The sequence below is a fragment of the Emydura macquarii genome, unplaced genomic scaffold (genome assembly GCF_026122565.2).
Source record: "Emydura macquarii macquarii isolate MOO-44397 ecotype Brisbane River unplaced genomic scaffold, CSIRO-AGI_Emac_v2 contig_295, whole genome shotgun sequence".
NCBI classification, from domain to species: domain Eukaryota; kingdom Metazoa; phylum Chordata; order Testudines; family Chelidae; genus Emydura; species Emydura macquarii.
The window spans coordinates 236456-242455 of record NW_027130432.1 but is presented as its reverse complement, the minus strand read 5'-3'; the positions used below and the strand labels follow the sequence as shown (position 1 = coordinate 242455).

Sequence of the window (6000 nt, the reverse complement as noted above, 5' to 3'; positions counted from 1 at the left end):
AATTGCACTTTCTCGTTTGGAGCTGAATGATCCATATCACATATTACACAAAATAAAAAAAAAATTCATCTTAAAATTTTACTAGAGGGTGCACCTCCCAAATTTGGTGTGTTTAAAATATTGCATGCATGTACATGTGTGTGGAATGTCTGGAATTGTCTATTAAACAGGTTGAATCATTAGTCAATCAGATTTGGATAGAATTGAGTCTGCAGTCAAACAGTTCTTATTTAGTAACTATGTATAAATCAATTACTGAGAGTATGTCATGGTGTTCCCAACACTATATGCTAGCAGCACTAATCTGACTGTCATATCACTTCCTTTTAGCACTTATTTTCCCCATCTTTAAAATCCATATAGTAGTTTTAAATTCCAGCATAGTAGTTACTTTTTGGGAATACTCTGAAGATTCAAGTGCCTTGTAAGTGCTGTCTATTTTCCAATCGGGTGTTATCCATACTTTCTCTGCTTTTTTTTTTTTTTAAGGTAAGTTATTCACCAGTTGACCATGACAACTTCTAAGTCGGAGTTTGATGTAAGAACTACATGGATTTGGGAGGAGGCAAGCCCATAGAAGTCATTGTGAAATCCATACATAGGCGCATCTTGAATTTTCAACACTAGTATTCGTATTGGCATCAAAGAAAATATCGATGTGTGTAAAGGTAAGCACTTGTGTGTGAATATCAAAGAAGTTAAATGTACTAGTAATGTATTCAGGTTAATTCACTTGTGTGTTAATAGAGATCAAAGGAGATGTTAATTATATGGTTTTCGCCTGTCTACATCCTGTTGTTTACTATTGCATTACATTTATATTATGCATGCCAGGTAATTAAATAACCCTAGATCAAGGTGTATGTTAAAGTAAGTGTGTATTCAGGTGTTAGAACTTCGTGAAAACTAATGGAATGTTATTTCTATTGTTTTCACTTATCTATTCCTATTATAACGTAATGGCAGGTATTTACCTTATGCATATCCCTGTAACTGGAAACACTAATTCACAGCAGTTGGCCATTTTGCAAGTAAAAACACTTTCCAGATTCTCTGGAGAAGAAGCTAGATGCTATAGGGCCTTCTCTTTGGCTGAATGCAACTAACACTTTAGAGGAGAAATCACTGAATTTAAATGGTAATATCTGGTCTTCTCTGAAAGCTTTTTGCCAGCTTTATAGCTGTGATTGTAGAATTGCTACTGCGGTTACAAATAAAAATGAAGCTAATCTTTTGTGTAACAAATTTGTTGAAAGCAAAGTTAGAATTGCTTTTTTTTTTTTTTTTTGGCAGTGACCTAAGCATTTGTTTCTTTCCAATACTGGCAGCAATCAAAATGTGAATGGTAATATATCTCATCCATTATTTAAGAAAAATAGCGATGAACCAGCCAATGTGCTTCACTGAAATGGCTGAGGTCTCCCAACATAGAGACATCAGCTTGAGCCATGAGAAACTGTGTACATAATATAAACTCAGTGAAATATAGTTTTGGCAGTTAACAACTGGATTAAAAAGAATAACTTCTTTCTGAGTAACTTTGGAGCTTTCTCTAGAAGTGAAAGTTTTTTTTTCCCACAAGGACAATGTAGTCGGTGCTACTTTAAGTTTAGGTTGCTGCATCATGCGATCCTGATCTGATTCTCTTATCTAATGAAATCACTGGCACTTGTACCAATTGAGGTCACTGGAAGAAGAAAGGCTCAGACAGAGAAATAGTGTAAGAATATGCAAATGAAAATGCTGTGGCCCTGCCTACATTAAAAATACGGTGTGCTTAAAGTCTGTTATACCATGATCTGCTTACAAATGTGTGTTTGATTTTGGTTGAATCTACTAGACTGTTGCCTTGTTTTATGACCAGGTAATGGATAAGGAACAGTGCACACTACATATTGGAATCAGGTTTGTAACCAGGTGAAAGGCAGCTAAGTGGCTCCCAGATTCACTGACGTGGTTGTATGTAGTGTAGTGTAGACAGACTCTAAATGGCACCACACAGGTATGAGGAAAAGAAAAACAAGTTACAAGGGCAGCAATGGTAACAGCATTCATGTGAAATATAGAGCTATCTATGAATGGCTGGTCAAAAATTTTCTGTTGAAACTGTTGCTCAATGGAAAATTGAGTTTTCAGCAAAAGGAGTTTTATTTCCACAAAAAGTGATTGTTTCACACAGAATACTTCCACTTCGTGTCAAATGAGGCATTCCCCCCCCCCCCCAACCTTCCATTTTGAACTAGGAAATTAAACACTTTGATTTAGAAATGCTGATGCCTCATGCCCCTATTTTCTGCTGTGGGCCAAGTTCCCCAGCTGGGCCACATCTCCCATGATGCACTGTGTCTTGGGACTTCAGTGGCTCAGTACGAGGGGAGATTGGTGCATTATGCAAGAAATAGTCTGGCCAAGGATCTTCATCCACAGAGGAGAATTGTGGGGGGAGGGCACTGTAACTCCTATAAAAACTGTAACTCCTATAAAAGTACTTCAGCAACACTTCTGAGTCAAATTTTTGGTATTCCAAAGTCTAATTTTTCTTCAGGGGGAGATACCCACTTTCCAACCAGCTCTAACTATATTACAGATAAATGGCAAATGGCAACCTCCTATGGTAATGACAGAGAATCGTGCGAGTGATCCCAGGAAGCATGCATGAACTTGTATAAAGAATCAGATACTTAGCTAGAATGTTGTACATTGATTACTCTGAAATCAGTGGAGTGATACAGAATTACACCAGCTGAGGATCTGGCTGCTCTTTCAACGGAGTTCAGTTTTTCTGCAGGCAGTATGCCACATCTATTACTGTACCCTCCAAAGAGGCTGGTCACATTGCCAATGAGGAGCGTAGGCACTATATTAGACTCATAACAGTACGTACTCCTGTCTGAATGGCCTATGGTCCAATTCCTTCTCTTCACCAGCTAGTGAAACTTGTCAGACATGGAGGGAGCACCACTTCCCCCTGCCCCTTCTATGTCTCAGAAGAAATGGCTGAATCTGCCATAATACCCTGTCTGTTCCCAACACAATGTGGTCCCTCCACAACACCTCTTTTTCTTCCAACAACAGAAGGGTGTGTCTGAAAGTAACAGTTTAGCAGTTTAATTCTAGATCTATACATAGTTTTTTGTTTGTTTGTTTAAAAAGATGTGCATATACCTTTTCTGCTCCCCACACTCTGCTGTGAATAGGTTTGTGTTAATCAGCTGGACCCTTGTTTATTTGAAAGTATGTTTCAAACTCTTGTTCATGGCTTGGCTTGCAGACATATTACTTTGTGTTGTGATCCTGTTAGAACTCGCAAGCTCTGTAGGGTTGGCCAGGGGATATATATGGATGGAAGTCATCCAAGAAGTATCCAGGGAGCTGCAGAAGTGATATTGTTGGCATGCCTCACCTGAGTTAGTATTGAACCAATGACTCACTATGATATTAGCAGACAGTAAACTGCTGGAAGCACCTTCTATAGGATGAAAGTAAAAACATGGACCTGAGTGATTATGTATAGTCATTAGAGATCTGATGGAATTTTTCATTAAAAAAAAAATAAGGGGGGATGTTAGCCCTGGTATTCTAGGGAAATCCCGAAGTGGGTAATCACATTCTGCCTACCTATTTTTCCCTCTCCCCTTTGTATGGAATAAATTATTAGTCCTGTAATCAGATTAAATTGTTGCTATGTTTCTGCCCCGAAGTGGGGACCTTTCGCTGTTGTAAAGCAATTTGGTTTTTTTTGGGATAAGTATGAGATTGTGTCAGAATACTGTTTGTCTGTAGGAATCTCTGGTTAGACACACTTCATACTTTGTATAGATGTTCCATCTGTGGAGCAACAAATGGGCCCCTGATCTCTTTGTGTGTATGTGAGAAATTCGCTTAACTCTGCTATATAGTTGCAACAAGTCTTCCATGAGTGTGTCCTGCAGTCAAGCACATGATACTACCATTTATTTCAAGCAAAGGAATAAAAGTTCCAATCTTATTTTGGAATGTTATCCTCACAGAAGAATGGCTCTGGAGTTAGAGATGGATTTGATCCTTGAACTTTATTTTGGTATGTTTTTAACAACTTGGCCAACCATCTGCAAGAGAGATTCAAATATACTGGGAAATTAAACAAGCTCCTCAGAAGGTAAGAAATCACAGACTTGTTTCAAACAGAAAAGAGGTATAATTAAAATGAGAGAAGAAAGCTAGGAATTATACCAGTTATTAGTGCTCAGCTTAATATATCACTATAGCACATCAAGCTGAAGAGTGCTAATATAAAATGGTTCCAGTCTGATGCCTGCATGGGGTGGGGAATAGTCAAAGAAATGATCTCAAGTTCTTTCAGTTTTTCTCCAGGGATATCAGACTATTAATAGAAGCAAAATGCCTGTTACTGTTTAAATTTAGAAATTCAGGAAGCTGTCTCTCACATAGTGTCCTCACATTTTTCCCTTAAATTTTTTTTCCAACATGAGATTCCTTTATAACCTAATTTAAGGAAATTAAATAATCAAATTTAGACTCTTGCATTTTAGAAATACCCCTTTCAAGTCAATCAGTTACAGCACTTTTGTTTTAATATCATTGATCTTAAAATGCTAGAAGGTGAATGACTGAAGGAGTCTTCAACAGGACAGACTTTGGCTCACAGTGTATTAATGGACTGTCTTTGAGAGATACCAAAAAGTAAAAAAAGCATACTATCACTCTTCTTCTTTGCACTCGCCTTCCTTCTCCAGAAGATTTTAAACACATCCACATAAAAATATGGTAATTAGGACTTTCAACGATCTTCAACTTTTGTAACAAAGCAGGACATTTCACAATGAAGGTGATCTTCACAGGCTCTAATTGTGTTTTTGCAGAACTAGGAATAATACAACATAGAGATAGGGCAGGTCTACATTGCTGGCAGAATTCGGCGGCAGTCGACAGGAATTACAGAGTAGCTTGCGTAACTCCCATCAACTTCATAATTTCCCTTTAGAGCGCCATCTCCACTGCGCTGCGCCGATGGGAAATGCGTTCCCATTGACACAGCACTATGCTTTTTGGGGAGGTAGTTTTATTAGATCAATTTCCGGATCGATTGAGCATGTCTTCACTGCCGCTCAATTGAACTGGAAAAATCGATCTGACGGTGGCAAATTTGCAGAGGTCCATAGTCCCATTGACTTTCATGAACTTTGGATCAGGCCCAAAATGACTTAAGTCATATAGACAGCAATAGTAAACTGCTAAGGTAGCTCTCATGCAATTGATGTGAACCTCCCAAATTATGTAAGGGCAAAAGCATGTGCTATCACCATCCGCTTCTCCTTTTAGGAAGTTTAGGAATTCTGCAGGAGCTGGGTGCAACTTACCCAAACTGTGCGTGGCTTAGGAACTCTGCATGCATGCAGCAGTTGCTGTGATTGTTGGCTAGGGAAATGAGCACATGCTTTGAAGCCAGAACTCCTGAATCCTATTCCCAGTTCTCCCACTGACTAACCTTAATGCCTTTTGTGTGTGCGTATTAGTCCTTATAAATATCACCTAGTTAAGTCACAGATCACCCCATGAAGTGTGCTTAATTTCATAACCCCTATTTTTATTATTTTTAATAACTGCAATACTTTATTAAAGTGTGTATCTCCCATAAACTATTAATACTTATTTACAACCTTAACTCCAGCTTGACATTTTTATCTTGGAATACTTGTTATAATGTGGCTATAAGAAGTAACTCCAGAGTGAAGTGCACCATAGGATTTCAGTGTTGGTGGGTTTTTAACATTATTTTAATACAATTTTTTACAAATACTGTCTGGGTGGAGGGACCAGAAGATGGTTGCAGAAAATGCTGTTCTTCTGTAAATCTATAATAGTTTAATTTTTTACTGAAATATTGTGACCATTGCTTTGCAATGTGGAGTTGTGTTTGAGGAAGAAAACAAAAGGTCCACAGTTATTTCATTTACAAAAACCATAATATTTATTTATTTGATTCACTAAAACTTTCAT

At 37.9% G+C, this 6000-nt stretch overlaps 1 long non-coding RNA gene across 1 annotated transcript in view; it reads left to right on the top strand.

The window, feature by feature from the left end:
* The first annotated feature begins 495 nt into the window (after positions 1–495).
* LOC137154620 (uncharacterized) overlaps positions 496–6000 on the top strand; it is a 182712-nt gene continuing 177207 nt past the window's right edge. The window contains exon 1 of the long non-coding RNA XR_010920252.1: positions 496–668. This is a non-coding gene — a long non-coding RNA (uncharacterized lncRNA). The remainder of the gene's footprint in view (positions 669–6000) is intronic.